The following is a 16803-nucleotide window of genomic DNA, read 5'->3' as shown; positions in this document are numbered from 1 at the left end:
CAAAAAAATTTAGCGTAATAGGTGTGTGAAGATTCCGAAATAAAAAGTTGCGTAAACTGTTACACTTGCATTTACCTTCTACCATATCCCTCGATCCTACGTAAAGCTAGTACTTACTAGCTAGCACTATTTATGTAATTTAACATTGTATTCCTTTACAAGGCAAATATATCATACCTTCCAGTAACAGGAGGCATTCAGCAGCCCCAGAAAATACCAGAAACTTCATTACATTTTCGTAAAATTGATTCAAAGTTTGTACTTAGAATTTTCACATTTAGCGAATAGACAATATAGTCTCGTAACAATCTTGGGTAGCATATTGATCAATCAAAGAGTCAGAATAGTGAAAAACATTTTTATTTAATATAAATAACAGCACATTAGGAAATCACAGAAGTAGAAAAGTACTCTGTAATTGAATGCAGTAAAAGCAACTATTACAATGGCCTATTCAAACAATTGAGTCCAAATAATCCCCAGCACATCCAAAGTACAAGAGTCCATGTAAAAGTTTAAGTAATTGCAATTGATGCATCTTTTCCAGTCAAATAAAATCCAGAAAAATCCAAGCAGTCAGCGTTTCAAAAATCCAATTAGCTCCCAAATCACATTCGCCATCTTGATGACAAAGCAGTTGTCTCCACTTCAATGTCCAGTAGAATGGGGTCTTTAATGGAATTAAGAAATAAAGAGGAAATGAGTCAAAAAACCCAATTACATTTAAGAATGAACTTTTGTCCAAACCCATCAGTTGGAATTTTCCGGCAAAAATAGCTTCAATAACGGCACAAAAGATTCCAATACTGAATAGCTAGCTAAAAGTCAAGTTGGTAATGAAACCCAGAAGTTAAAATGTCTGTATTACTGCAGTATGCGATGACAAATATCGCAATTAATCGAAGAAAAAAATAATAAATGTCTGAATCCTTAATCCCCATACATATAAACAGGTAATTTGCAAACTGATCGGACAAAATGTAAATATTTCAGCATTCTGCCCCATTTGCCCAAATGGCATTGTGTGCCCTTTTACTAGTGCAATTTATCGCTTTTAAAACACGAACAGAGATGCTCATGCTTTTCAAACATGAACGTAAGACAATGAAGTGAATAAATATTTATATGGAATACTAAAAGTAATGCAAGCGTTCTGTTCAAATTTCCACAACAAAACAAAAAAATTGGTTAAACCCTTTACTAAAGGCGGATTCTCGCGATAGTGTTTTAACGATGACATGGATGTCAAATATTTGTATGCTTCGTTCAACTGCTCCCCAGAAGTAGGAAACTCAAAACTATCTGAACCGGGAAACTCGGGAGTACAACTAATATTTCCTACTTGGGAGCTTATTGTGATCGGTTTTGGATGTCGGAAACTCGTAATTACGGCGATTCCGGGAGCTTTACAGATATATCCCAATCTTGAATTTCCGATCATTCAGAGCGCACATGAATGCAGCATTATGCAATTTAATAGCAACCATTCAACACATTTTACAGCTGAATAATTGGAAACCGCAACAAAGACAAAACAGGAAATACAACAAAATTGCATGCACAAGTAAAAGCTAAGCAAATGGAATGTTCTAACACGCCTGTTAATCGAAACGTATCACAGTTCAGTATAACTTATATTTGAATGTGGATCATGTAAATGAGTTATTTCTTTGAAAAGTATCCGATTTTAAAAACGAATTATGCAACCCGTGCCATGGTTTTGATCTACTTCTGGGAATACACCATGTTCTTTAGATATAAAATACATTGGTGACATTAGATCTACTTCTGGGATTACACCATGTTCTTTAGATATAAAATAAATTGGTAACATTAACTTGATACGGTTTATTATTATTTTGCTGTCAGGCTAGGCAAAACTACTTAAACTGTCCATTAGGGGGTCCACAGGAATCAAATTGAGCACACGTTGGCATGAGTTAATCTCATAATCCTGCAAAGTTCCTTTTCCAACACTTTTGGACAACTGACATTGCTGAACCATTACGGTTGTATCTAAACTATTGCAGCTTGATTTGTAAACGAAGCACAAAACTACAACAATAGTAATCATGCATGAGTTAAACTGCACAAAATATGCTAAAATGTGCTTCATCTGCATGCACCCTGCCTCCAAAACTTCCACACATGACCAGCAGAGATTCACCAAGGAAGAGATGAAATCACAAAATCGGCATGTGGTATGTGAATAAAAACATTTTTTTCTCAAAATGGATTACACATTCACATGAACCAAGATAAACAAGGGGCAGGTTCCGACTCAAGATGTCAGTTCTTGACCAGCAGGTGACAAAGTTAGTTTTTGGAGGATCCTGCCAAGAAAACAACTGAATTCTTACAATGAAAATAATCTCATATTCTAAGTACAAGGAAATATCTCATTAGTTTCCGTTGGGCCTTTAGTTTGACATTCTCGTTCAGGGGACATGCACAGAAAGCCATTAGTAGAGGTGGGTTGGGTCTAATTAATACAGGGTTAGTCCCCATTTCATATTTTACTAAAGAAAAGAAACTGGATATGTATCACAGAAGACCTGGCCTAAATGTGACAGTTTGACTTTCCCAATAAAGTGAAAAAATAGTGAATCATAATGGTAGTAGTATCTAGGTTACTTTATTATCCCATATGGGAAATTGATAGAATAGTATAATGCAGTAGTCTATGCATTTTGTCAGAATACACTGACCTTACCATAGAGACTAAGTAATTTAAAAAAAGAGCTTCATCCATCTATTATGATTAAGTTTGTTAAAAAAGAGAGACTAAAGGATATATTTGGCCAGTTGTGAATAATCATAGTACATGTTGGCCTGGCATATGTCACAGGCAAGAAAATAATCAGGGAATATTTGAAAGATGGAGGAACTCTTGATGCTTAAAGAAGCTATCAAGAATGAATGAAAACTTCCAGCTTCTAGGGAAAATATGCTGCTTCTAGGGGACATATGGACATATTTTATATAAATGTTTTAAAAAAGGGAGTACTAAACTGTCTTGAATCATTGTGATATGATAGGATGCCCGTATACAAGGCTTATTATAACAAAGGGAGAGATGAGCAACTTTAAACTGATTTAGCTAAAGTGTTCCAACTTTCACTGGAACACACATCTTTCAATAATACTGAAAGATGAGGCAGAATTCCATGGTGGGAGATTTCTGTTGATTCAATTGGTTACAATCATTGCTCTAAATGATATCACTGGGAACCCTACTCCCATTACCAATAAATAGGCCTAGCTCTGGATTTTTATATGTGCTAAAGATCACATACTTTGTTACTTCAATGTTATGTAACAGAAGTAAAAATGTTTAAGAGATCGATTTAGTACAGAGTATTGACAAACTGTTATAGCCGATATTTGAAGATACATTCCATTTGTTACAGCACACAACAAAAGACATGACTTACACATAGCTGTCTTCTTATTTCATTGGGAGGGAATGGCACAGTTCATGCCTTGATTCTGTTAGGGATAAGAGGAATAATTAGGTGACCATCAAATACACCAGACCATGAGTTGTTTCATGAATACTCAGTCATACCGGCCACTAATAAATATGAAAATGTGGTCAACTCGGGAATGGAATTCCAAATCTAGGCTTTTACTTGGATTAAGTTTTTGCAAACCAAAAGATATGTTCTCCAAAATGTCACCTCTGAAATTATCAGGTTAATTGGAGATATGCTTTATACTCCGGTCAAGTTGTGTAAACCAGAAAAAATATTGCTTTCCAACTTTTTATTTTACATTTGAATGACTCTCCAAAATGGCATTACAAAATTCTGCAACCCCAGTTTACGAGTTGTGACGTTATATTACTTTGCACATTTTCAAACAAATAATTTAAAGATTGTCATAAAATATATCAATTATTATGATAACCATGTTTCATATGAATAGAATACTACACGGCATCTTCTTGATTGGTAATGTAGCTAATTTGACCAACTGTCAACATTAGCAAGCTAGCTACTTTTTAGCAATTTTAGCTAGCTTATTTGCCAGCATCTTAGTATAAAACTTACTACATTAACTCATCTCATTCATCCCAAATCATTCCGACTTCTAAAAAACGTCATACTTAAGTCGTATAGCAACTTCAACAACTGGTAAATACTCATTTCCAAGGAGCACTTGAACACCGGGATAATGCTAATGGCTACTTTTACGATAACGATCATACGTTTCAGGCCTAGGCATGATTGAGTTGAGCCAGATAAATAGGCATATTTTAAAAATACCTTTAATTTGCGGTGTTCTTTAATTGTCTGAGATCATTTATTTACCCATTATCTAGCTAGCCATTTTACCCTTCTGATGTATGGATGTCAGTTACAGGATAAACAGCACATTTTGCAAGCACTTAACAGAGACCTTGTGCACTGCAATGTAACCATATGCATCCAGAATCAAATTCCGAAAATAAGTAACAAATCGCAAACGTAACAGGAACCCTCTCATCTTTGAAAATTTGAAGCGGCGTCATGTTAGCTACATGAGGAGCTAACCGTAATAGTGAGTTGTGTTGCCCTCTTGTGGTCTTAATGAGCACTGCCCGCAAGTGTTCACTTGCACATAAAAAAAATACAAAATCTTATTAACTCTTTCTTGTAGTGTTGTCACGATACTAGGAAGTAACGAAGCAAAGGAAACAAAACATGAAGCAGACTACATTTATTGACGAAAACAGTCCTAACATTGGGGGGGGGAGGGGCAAATGCCTGATGTCACCCGGAGTCACATTTGTTTATTTTGCAAGCTATAGAACACAATATTTTACAAAAGTAGGTTTTTAAGGACCATAGAGTTTAGTCTGCTTCATGTTTTCTTTTTTGCCAAGGAAAATCTGATATTGTAGTATTGCGATACTGGTATCGTGACACTACTTTCTTGTGTTTATTTTGTTCTTCTTTCAAGAATTGAACGGGCGCAGACTAATGCCAAGTGCGTACACAATGCAATTTTTTTGTTACAATGTACTAGTGTTAGGATACAAGGTTTATTAAACACATCCATATTTTTCACATTAAAAACATTTCCCTATTTTGTCCTTAATGTTATTCAAATGTGTCATGCATTCAGGTTTTATTATCTGCTCTGTCTTTAATTAAAGGAAACACTTTATACTTACAAGTCTTGGTCATTCCAATCCCCCTAGTCATCAATTTGGTGGATCGTCCGGATGACAAACTTCAAAAGTACAAATACAAAAGTGAAAACAGGCCAACAGCCCAACCTATTGGTTAGTCTTATATAGCAGTAAGGATAATCATACTCGCTTAATTAAACACTCACTAATATTAATCATTAATATTAATAAAATACCCCCACAAACTTACATTTTTTCAAATATCAAAACATTGGTATTCTTCTTTCAGCCCATTTTTCTATCTTCAATGGTTCCTGAAATAAATAAAATATGAAAATGGATTATTATAACAATTATAAATGTCACAAAATCTGGCAGAATGCCATCCATTTTTCTGATTAGAGATTCTATACATCTTTACAGAATTTGATATTAAAATGTTACTACAAATGCTACAAAGGCAACCATATACATGACTAAGTGGGTAAAAAAAAATCTAACAATATCTACCCATAATTAATTGTTGATATAAAACCATTTGTATTAAGGCAACTGATCTGCACTTACATTTCGAATGCATGCATGTCAAAAAATACTATTCATCTTGAAAAACATAAATATGCATTGTTGCCATTGATACAATCACTTGTGTGTGTATCAAAATTGAGACATAAAATGTATTACAATGTTTAATGGCACCAGAGACCTTTATGTTAAGCTTTAATAAAGATGATAACACAGCATCAACTTGATTACATGAAATATCAATGAAACACAAATCTCATCCTCACTGTATGGACATATTTCAATAACCTGGCCAGGATAGCATTAGCATTTGTGTCTTGGAAGAGGGTGCATTTCTTAATAATTCCTCTATGAATTGTGATGAAGTGAATAGTTTTGTATTTGTCAAGTGTGAAAAACCTACTCCCAAATCTCATCTTCATAACAGCTTGAAAGAATAACCTAAAAACGATTTATGAAATGTTTTCAGTGGCTTTTATTTCCATTCTGTACCACAACGAGTTAAAAGGCAACACCCTATTTAAAATTTTCGAAAAATAGCTTATATATGCTCCTCAAGACATGACAGTTTCATTTGAACATAATAAATATTTGGTGTTATATGTATAGAAAGCACATAAAGAACATGATCGAACATATTGATTTACCTTCATTTTAATTAATTATTAATTGTTGTTAAAATTATCCAAAATATTACATTAGACATAATTACATGTCTGGAACTTTTTTCAACATGTAATAACTAAACCTGGCAATTAAGCCTTTTCTAATAGATATATCTTGTTTTTTATTAAATGTTGTACGGAAAAACATCGAAATTCACTCATATAATATATAAATCTCTTGAAATCACAATATAATGCTTCATACTCTCATCTTACTCTCGACCCACTCAAATCAAAAATGAATGTGAAGGTGTACTCAATTTAGTTAATTTCTTCTGTCCATTTCAGACAAGGGCATTTGCCCTTTCAAGGACAAAGCACATTTTAAATGCGTAGGTTCTAGAACTCGAAAGTGTACCCAATCATATATGTTGCTTTGTATTTGACTTAGGCTAACGCAACACAACATATATTTCTCTACTCATCCCACGAATTAGAATTTCAACCACACCGACATCCAGTCAGAAAATTGTTTTTCTTTTTCATTCTTGGCAGGGGACCCACCATGGCCATTTTTACAACAGACCGTCGAACCCTCGCTCTTACCACCATATTGCCACATCTTCTAAACGCGTCTTTATATTGGAAAACTATGTTTTTCTTTCAGATTCTTACCCATATGTGAGGCGGGCGCCATCCCTTGTCTTCTACCCGCGCGGCCGCCGCATTACTTGCTGATTTTTGTATTTTATCGGGATTTTCTCCCTGACAGTTGTCCTTCTCTCTGCCATACTGTGCTGGAGTCTCGTCTCTTCGGTCTGTCCTTCTCCTTACGTCTGCCTGAACTGTTATCCTATTCAATACAGCTCTGCCCCTCTTTTTCAACGTAAGCGCATACAACTTCCTCTAAAACACACCAGCATTCTGGGTAGCAGAAACTCTACTCTGAAGGTTTACATAATTACAATGAATCTATTCATTGAGGTCAATATGCAACATTATGCTCGACATTTTGAAATGTATCGAATGTTAGTTACAACGAGGAGGAAGGATACATTGTTGCAAGATTCTCCTACAGTATGAAAATGTATGCACTCACTAAGTCGCTCTGGATAAGAGCGTCTACTAAATGACGTAAATGTATTATCCAAATATTTATTCTCAAAGGGTTATTTATGTCTGTTATACATTTAAATACACCTTTTTTGTTCCTCCTAAGAAATGTTGTGTTTATGAAGACCATTTAACGGCAAGATGTAAACAAACGTCATTAGTGAAATAGTTTGTAGTTTTGAATATCAAACACACTTGAAGTTGTTGTTAATTCCTCCTGTCCTGTATATTTCACTAAACATTTCAGTAGACACTTATTACATAATGTGTTGCAAAGCCCTATATTCAATTCAATAATTCTTGAACAGTATATACACTACCGTTCAAAAGTTTGGGGTCACTTAGAAATGTCCTTGTTTTCGAAAGAAAAGCAATTTTTTTGTCCATTAAAATAACATCAAATTGATCAGAAATACAGTGTAGACATTGTTAATGTTGTAAATGGCTATTGTAGCTGGAAATTGCTGATTTTTAATGGAAAATCTACAGAGGCCCATTATCAGCAACCATCAGTCTTGTGTTCTAATGGCACGTTGTGTTTGCTAATCCAAGTTTATCATTTTAAAAGGCTAATTGATCATTAGAATACCCTTTTGCAATTATGTTAGCACAGCTGAAAACTGTTGTGCTGATTAAAGAAGCAATAAAACTGGCCTTCTTGAGACTAGTTGAGTCTCTGGAGCATCAGCAATTGTGGGTTTGATTACAGGCTAAAAATGACCAGAAACAAATAACTTTCTTCTGAAACTATATATTCTTGTTCTGAGAAATGAAGACTGTTCCATGCGAGAAATTACCAAGAAACTGAAGATCTCGTACAACGCTGTGTACTATTCCCTTCACAGAACAGCGCAAACTGGCTCTAACCAGAATAGAAAGAGGAGTGGGAGGCCCCGGTGCACAACTGAGCAAGAGGACAAATACATTAGAGTGTCTAGGTTGAGAAACAGACGCCTCACAGATCCTCAACTGGCAGCTTCATTAAATAGTACCCGCAAAACACCAGTCTCAACGTCAACAGTGAAGAGGCGACTCTGGGATGCTGAACTTCTAGGCATAGTTGCAAAGAAAAAGCCATATCTCAGACTGGCCAATAAAAAGAAAAGAAAAGATTAAGATGGGCAAAAGAACACAGACACTGGACAGAGGAAGATTGGAAAAAAGTGTTATGGACAGACGAATCGAAGTTTGAGGTGTTCGGATCACAAAGAAGAACATTTGTGAGACGCAGACCAAATTAAAAGATGCTGGAGGAGTGCTTGATGCCATCTGTCAAGCATGGTGGAGGCAATGTGATGGTCTGGGGGTGCTTTGGTGGTGGTAAAGTGGGAGATTTGTACAGGGTAAAAGGGATCTTGAAGAAGGAAGGCTATCACTCCATTTTGCAATGCCATGCCCATACCCTGTGGACGGCACTTGATTGGAACCAATTTCCTTCTACAACAGTACATTGACCCAAAGCACAGCTCAAAACTATGCAAGAGCTATTTAGGGAAGAAGCAGTCAGCTGGTATTCTGTCTATAATGGAGAGGCCAGCACAGTTACTGGATCTCAACCCTATTGAGTTGTTGTGGGAGCAGTTTGACCATATGGTACGAAAGAAGTGCCCATCATGCCAATCCAACTTGTGGGAGGTGCTTCAGGAAGCATGGGGTGAAATCTCTTCAGATTACATTTACATTTAAGTCATTTAGCAGACGCTCTTATCCAGAGCGACCTACAGTTTAGTCACATCATTATTATACTTTTTTTTCTTCTTTTTTTTTTATACCCCCTGTGGGAATCGAACCCACAACCTCTATCAACTGAGCTACATCCCTGCCGGCCATTCCCTCCCCTACCCTGGACGACGCTGGGCCAATTGCGCGCCGCCCCATGGGTCTCCCGGTCGCGGCCGGCTACGACAGAGCCTGGATACGAACCAGGATCTCTAGTGGCACAGCTAGCATTGCGATGCAGTGCCTTAGACCACTGCACCACTCGGGACCAAATTACCTCAACAAATTGACAACTAGAATGCGAAAGGTCTGCAAGGCTGTAATTGCTGCAAATGGAGGATTCTTTGACGAAAGCAAAGTTTGAAGGACACTATTATTTCTGACCTAGTCAATGACTACATTTCCTATGAATTTGGCTATATTCCCTATTCAAACTCATTTCATGTATGTTTTTCATGGAAAACAAGAATTTCTAAGTGACCCCAAACTTTTGAACGGTAGTGTATATAGATGTCAAAATCTACCAGTGTCAACTAATGTAGGCTCAACAGGGATTTCAGAGTTCAACAAATGAGCCGCTACCACATTTGTAATTGTTTACCTAAGATAGTGTGATATAATTGCTAATATTGATAATGACTTGTATTGATATGACCAATAATATGCATTGACCATGTAAGAATCACTTACATACAGATATAATCGAAGAATTCATGCATAGACTGTAACTGCATTGCTTTGCAAGAAGCAGCAATAACATACACGCCATTTTGAATGTCCTGTTCAGTCCATGGTACTCCACCCCCATCTCCAACCAATAAGATGAAAGCCGGAACAGCTCTTGTTGTTTTGCAGTGGAAGATTTTCTTTAAAAAGAACCACAGCCTAGCAACAAGAGCTGTAAGCCCTCATTCAAATAAAAAACTTTACCCTTCCTTCCCTGCTTGGGAGGATCACAGATCTCGCCAGACTGGATAAACCTAAAAATACATGGTGCAAATCATACTATTAGATAGTGATCATCCCAAAGAGAGAAGAAGGAGACAGGGTGTGCAGGTCAATAGTATTGTAATCACACCAGAATCGTCTTTGCACTGGAAAAACAAAAAGGTGCCAGATGAGTTTGAAGTAGAAGTTACGCGTCGCTACAGATCTTGGATCAGATTACCCTACCAAACCCTAGCCTTAATAACTAGGGGAAGATAAATCTGATCCTGTATCAGTGGTTAGTGGCAGTAACGGTGATTGGGTGAAATCACTGGGGAAGCCAGAAAAAAAGGCATATTACAACCTATGTGTTGTGATAATTGCATTGTTTGCTCTATAACCTGTTAATTCATATGCCAAGTGTGATATTTAAGTGATAATGCCCGAGAAGCCGGTGTTTGGAGGACATATTGGCATGGGTGTTGTTAGGCCTGAGACGAAGTCGAGAGCCGGCAAACCGTGCCATTATATCCTCCAAACACCCGCTACAGGGCATTCTCACTTATATATCACGGTCGCAAGGCATATGAATTAACATATATACAACGGGTTACCAACATAATGATTTACATATTTTCATTAAAAACGTTATTTTGATTAATTTATTCATACTATTTCATCCTTTCGCAAGATATAGTTCCGACACAAATCTAGGGTTGCTACCCAAGCCGGCTGGTCGTTCATTCTATCGATTCGGTTGCCAGAGACACGACCCAGTCGTTCAGTCTTTTTGTTCTGTATCTATGGACGCGACCCAGTCGTTCGTTCTAAATGTTCTATTGCCATACTGGCTGGCAATGATCTTCTCCCTTGCTTGCTAGCTAGCCAACTATGGCCAACTTACAGTCACGTCAAACAGTGCAGCCAGAATAACAATGTAGCTTCATTTGTATTTGTTTAAGATGTTTTCTAGTGACATTTATTTGGATACAACCATAACAATGAGCTAATGAGGCGCGATTTCACCTGGCATAGAAAATGTGCTCTCTCGTCGTAACACGATCACTTCAAACTGAAGCTGGAAAGATTGCAAAGCAGCTGCACTTTGTTAGTTTTACCTGTTTTCTATCGATATTACTTTGTATATATCCATAGAAATGATGCTGATTCATGATTTCGACTGGCTGAGAAAAGCTTACTGCCTGTCTCATCCCAACTACCAACACGTTCATTACTATGTTGCAAATGTCGGAGAGACAGACAGCAAGGTTTATACAAAAAATCTCCGCCGTTGAAAACTAAATGTTAGTCTAAAAGAAATGTCAGATAATGTCTAGATGCTTTTTATAGAGGAGATCAAGTTTATAAATTCAACCACACCTTTGTTTTATCACAAAACCGGATAGCAACATCTGTCCCGTTTAGTTCACAAAGCATATTGCATGTAACAGACAGTTACATGACCTACAGCATGGTCAAGCAAATGTTTCTGACATTTTGGACCACTAAACAACTATTGATTTAGAACCAAGTCGCAAAGAAAACAGGAGCTGCCTCCACTATTTCAGCATAATTTTTTTTTATTTCACCTTTATTTAACCAGGTAAGCCAGTTGAGAACAGGTTCTCATTTACAACTGCGACCTGGCCAAGATAAAGCAAAGTAGTGCAATAAAAACAACACAGAGTTACATATGGGGTAAAAAAAAAACATAAAGTCAGAAATACAACAGAAAATATATATACAGTGTGTGCAAATGTAGCAAGTTATGGAGGTAAGGCAATAAATAGGCTATAGTGCAGAATAATTACAATAGTATTAACACTGGAATGCTAGATGTGCAAGAGATTATGTGCAAATAGAGATACTGGGGTGCAAAAGAGCAAAATAAATAACAATATAGGGATGAGGTAGTTGGGTGGGCTAATTTCAGATGGGCTGTGTACAGGTGCAGTGATCGGTAAGGTGCTCTGACAACTGATGCTTAAAGTTATTGAGGGAGATAAGAGTCTCCAGCTTCAGAGATTTTTGCAATTCGTTCCAGTCATTGGCAGCAGAGAACTGGAAGGAATGGCGGCCAAAGGAGGTGTTGGCTTTGGGAATGACCAGTGAGATATACCTGCTGGAGCGCAGACTACGGGTGGGTGCTGCTATGGTGACCAATGAGCTAAGATAAGGCGGGGATTTGCCTAGCAGTGATTTATAGATGGCCTGGAGCCAGTGGGTTTGACGACGAACATGTAGTGAGGACCAGCCAACAAGAGCGTACAGGTCACAGTGGTGGGTAGTGTATGGGGCTTTGGAGACAAAACGGATGGCACTGTGATAGACTACATCCAATTTGCTGAGTAGAGTGTTGGAGGCTATTTTGTAAATGACATCGCCGAAGTCAAGGATCGGTAGGATAGTCAGTTTTACGAGGGCATGTTTGGCAGCATGAGTGAAGGAGGCTTTGTTGCGAAATAGGAAGCCGATTCTAGATTTAACTTTGGATTGGAGATTCTTTATGTGAGTCTGGAAGTTGAGTTTACAGTCTAACCAGACACCTAGATATTTGTAGTTGTCCACATACTCTAGGTCAGACCCGTCGAGAGTGGTGATTCTAGTCGGGTGGGCGGGTGCTAGCAGCGTTCGATTGAAAAGCATGCATTTAGTTTTACTAGTGTTTAAGAGCAGTTGAAGGCTACTGAAGGATTGTTGTATGGCATTGAAGCTCGTTTGGAGGTTTGTTAACACAGTGTCCAATGAAGGGCCAGATGTATACAAAATGGTGTCGTCTGCGTAGAGGTGGATCTGAGAGTCACCAGCAGCAAGAGCGACATCATTGATATACACGGAGAAAAGTGTCGGCCCAAGAATTGAACCCTGTGGCACCCCCATAGAGACTGCCATAGGTCCAGACAACAGGCCCTCCGATTTGACACACTGAACTCTATCTGAGAAGTAGTTGGTGAACCAGGCGAGGCAGTCATTTGAGAAACCAAGGCTATTTAGTCTGCCAATAAGAATGCGGTGGTTGACAGAGTCGAAAGCCTTGGCCAGGTCGATGAAGACGGCTGCACAGTACTGTCTATTATCAATCGCGGTTATAATATCGTTTAGGACCTTGAGCGTGGCTGAAGTGCACCCGTGACCAGCTCGGAAACCGGATTGCATAGCAATCACCTCTGCTCAGTCTAATACAGTGACAACTAAAAGATAACAAAAACAATTTAGTCCAATCAACGTAAGCTAAATATGATGTGGCTGCGGTTCTGATTTCTGTGTGCGTGTGTGTGTGCGTGCACGTTCGTGCAAGTACAAAAATATGTTGACTCAACCTACTTGTAGAGAAACGTCAATGCCATCCTCCTCTCTTTCATGTTGACGAAACTGTCTATCACTCTGTCATACAGTAGTACAGCTTTTATTTTTTGTTGTTGTCCTAGACTACCTGGCTAAAATGCTTGCTTTTTGAATTAATGGTTGGATCAGAATCGCTGTTATAATCATTGGCCAGTACAGAGAATTACGTGAAACGACAAGTCCAAATCCCTATCTCCACCATGGCTAATTTAGGAAAGGGCCAATTTTAGCTAGCTAGCTAGCCACCGGAGGACAACACAACGAGATGCAACAATTCAAGTTGTTTCTGTCAATTACTTATGCTATTAAACTCTCTAAACTGGCTTCCTTTTACACTTTATTTTGGTGCGCCAGGACCATTCACAGTTGAGATCGCTTAGATTAGCTCAATGCTGATTGGCTCATTTTTCTACTTTTTTTAATCAAGGGAGGCCAAATGCGTTCCATTCAATGCTTCGGGCAGCAACAATGTCATACTCGTTTGGACCAGACAGCCTCAAATAGATTGCCTACACGTAGAGAGACAGAGGGGCGCTGTTTCGCTCGCTCGGAAGCTTTCTCCGGTGAGATACATTCAGCCTCATGCAATTGAAGGAACATTATGAAACAGAGAGACGAAAGATACATTATTTTATATGTTTTTTTTGTTGGTTTTTTTTGTCAATTTTTTGGGGAAGCCTGGCTTCCCTTGGCATCCATGAATACATGCCACTGGTTAGGGGTCAGTTCTACTGCTGAAATCTAGAAAGACACTGCACATTGTAATGGACAGAGGAGATATGAATGCAACATTGATGAAACGTGTTATTGTTGGACATTACAAAATATAGCTTACAGTTTTTTACAGTGGCCCATAAAATCATGACGGTAGCTGATTACAAGTGATTGTTTACACATGCTTTAGAAATAAAGCATTTCTAGTCAATATGCCTATTTATGTAGATTTTGATTATTTTAACTGCTAGCTTGTCTTGTAATAGACTGAAAGACTAGACCCCAGTTCCCTGTCAGTTCTCGTTGCTGAAGCCCTCATTCACTGGTTTGAATACCAGCTGTCCAGGAACCAGATTTATTAGTTTTCGGCCTTGGTGTCCGACTTACAATTCCTGCGAAACAGACAGCAGATCTGATAAAAAACAAATATGCAGACGTTTTATTTTGATAAAACCAATAGTGTCAATCAAAGCTGCATTATATTTCTGTAAAACTCATAAACAAATCTAAAAGCAGCATTTGACAGTCCATAGTCATCACCATTCCACAATTCAAAGTCAACAGTCACGTTATGTAACCGGGCACCTAGAAAACGTTGGTACATAAATATTTTGCCAGCATTAAATTATATTTTACAAAAACAACATGGTAATCACCTTTATAGGTTGTGGTAATTTTATGGTATGATATTTAAGTGTTATTCTACAAGTCACAATGCAGGACATTATTCTTATAAACTTACTTAGAGCTTCAGCACATACCAGAGTGAAATTTCACCCCTGGCCACAACCGAGTCTAGCCGCTATCGAACAGTTGGAAAGCAACATCGTGAATAAATGCCGCCATCTAGTGTCTATTAGAGCGCAATTGGTTATAGATTCTCTCATTTTAACTTTTTGTGTAATCTTACACAACGTATCACCTTGTCAACAATATATACCCTTCTTTGTGTTGCAAATGAATGCGTAACATGTAGTGTTGTTTGAATCCCGGCCTGCTATGACCTGCTGGTTAAGGTTTGCAGGCTCCAGCTAAAGAGGCAATGCAAGGGGGATTAAACAGCAGCACTCGTTCAGTACTCACAACAAATATAAAAGCATTGGATTGGTGTAGGCATGGGCTAGAGGGAGTTTCCATATACCAGTCATTTCCTTTCAAACCATTTTTTTTTACTCCTGAATTTATTTAGGCTTGCCATAAAAGGGGTTAAATACTTATTGACTCAAGACATTTCAGCTTTTCATTTTTTATTAATTTGTAAACATAAAAAAACAAACATAATTCCACTTTGACATTCTGGGGTAGGCAATTGTTTAAAAAAATCTCAAATTCAGGCTGTAACACAACAAATCGTGGAAAAAGTAAAGGGGTGTGAATACTTTCTGAAGGCACTAACTGTGTGCTAACACTACACTACCCCCCCATATCATAACACTCCACCTAGTCAATTAGAGGGTAAATTGGAACGATTACCAAATTGCTTGTGTAGCACATGGGGATGTGTCCTGCAAACAAACATTATTTTTATAGTTTAAAAAAATGTACTTTGCAGTAGGCGTTTAGAATTCTTCTTCTATGATATAATGGCTGTCCGCAAACCAACGTTAAAGGTGCATGCCGCCACCTACTGTGCTGGAGTGTGTGGTCAATCACGGTTTACAACATTTCTAAATCCTCCTACCTAACTCAGTCCTTCTGAGAAAATAGAAAAGAGCCCTACTAACTTCTAATAGACCCTCCCCAATCCCCAAAATCCCTTCCAACCCCCCCCCCCCCCCCCCCCCAACCCCGTCCAACCTCAATGACCCTACATTTCAAAACCCTCTCTTCAACATTCTTACAACAATATAACACATGCTCCACCGTTTCATCGACCATACACTCCAGACACAAACCATTCACATGCTTGCCAACCAGATGTAATGACGAGTTCAATGTACAATGTCCTAAGCGCAATCGAGAAAACAACACCTCTTCCTTCCTAATCTGACCTTTGAATCTTGGTCCACCAACCTTTCTCTGGAGGGCATATAAATGCCGGCCATTGTCCTCAGAGTCCCATCTCTTCTGCCACACATCTATCCAAATGGCTCGGATCTTACATTTTGCCTCACCTCTACCCAGTGGAACATTAATATCAATTATATCTAGTATCTTTTGGCTAACTGGTCTACAATTTCATTCCCTTCCACACCCAAATGTGCTGGGACCCAGCAGAATCTCACTACTACGCCCATTCTCTCAATTCTCCAAAATAACATTAATACCTCCAATAGTAGGTCACTCCTATTAGATTTACCAGATGATAAACTATTCAATACAGATAGAGAATCTGAGCAAACTATAATTCTAACAGGTTGTACGTCCTCCACCCACTGGAGGGCAACTATTATCGCCAACAGTTCAACTGAGTATACTGACAGTTCATCAGTTAGTCTTCTACATATCTGCACATCAAATTCAGGAACGTAAACACCTGCTCCTGTGCGCCCACTATCTGGGTCCTTGGATCCATCTGTGAAAAGCAGTAAAAAAGCATAACAACTTCTAGCAATGTAATTGTCAACCAGATTCTCTATATCACTGACTCCTAACCAATCTTTACTTTTCTCTACCAAGGTTAGCTCAACAACAGGATCTGGGAGTAACCATGGAGGAACATCCCCTATCACCACAGAAGGGCCAACCTCTAACTCCCTCAAACCACTCTCATCAACAAGCTTTCCAACTGTCCAACCA

At 38.2% G+C, this 16803-nt stretch overlaps 1 long non-coding RNA gene across 1 annotated transcript; it reads right to left on the bottom strand.

The window, feature by feature from the left end:
* Nucleotides 1-344: 344 nt before the first annotated feature.
* On the bottom strand, nt 345-7116 carry LOC311135060. Its single transcript, XR_014613733.1, has 5 exons — nt 6922-7116; nt 5367-5430; nt 5159-5217; nt 3435-3489; nt 345-670 (listed from the first exon to the last, which is right to left on the bottom strand). It is a non-coding gene; the product is annotated as an uncharacterized lncRNA (long non-coding RNA).
* Nucleotides 7117-16803: the final 9687 nt, after the last annotated feature.

This window comes from Coregonus lavaretus (assembly GCF_964263955.1).
Source record: "Coregonus lavaretus genome assembly, chromosome: 9".
In the NCBI taxonomy this organism is placed as follows: Eukaryota; Metazoa; Chordata; class Actinopteri; order Salmoniformes; family Salmonidae; genus Coregonus; species Coregonus lavaretus.
Note: the sequence above shows the minus strand (reverse complement) of the source record. Positions and strands in the feature narration are given on the sequence as shown.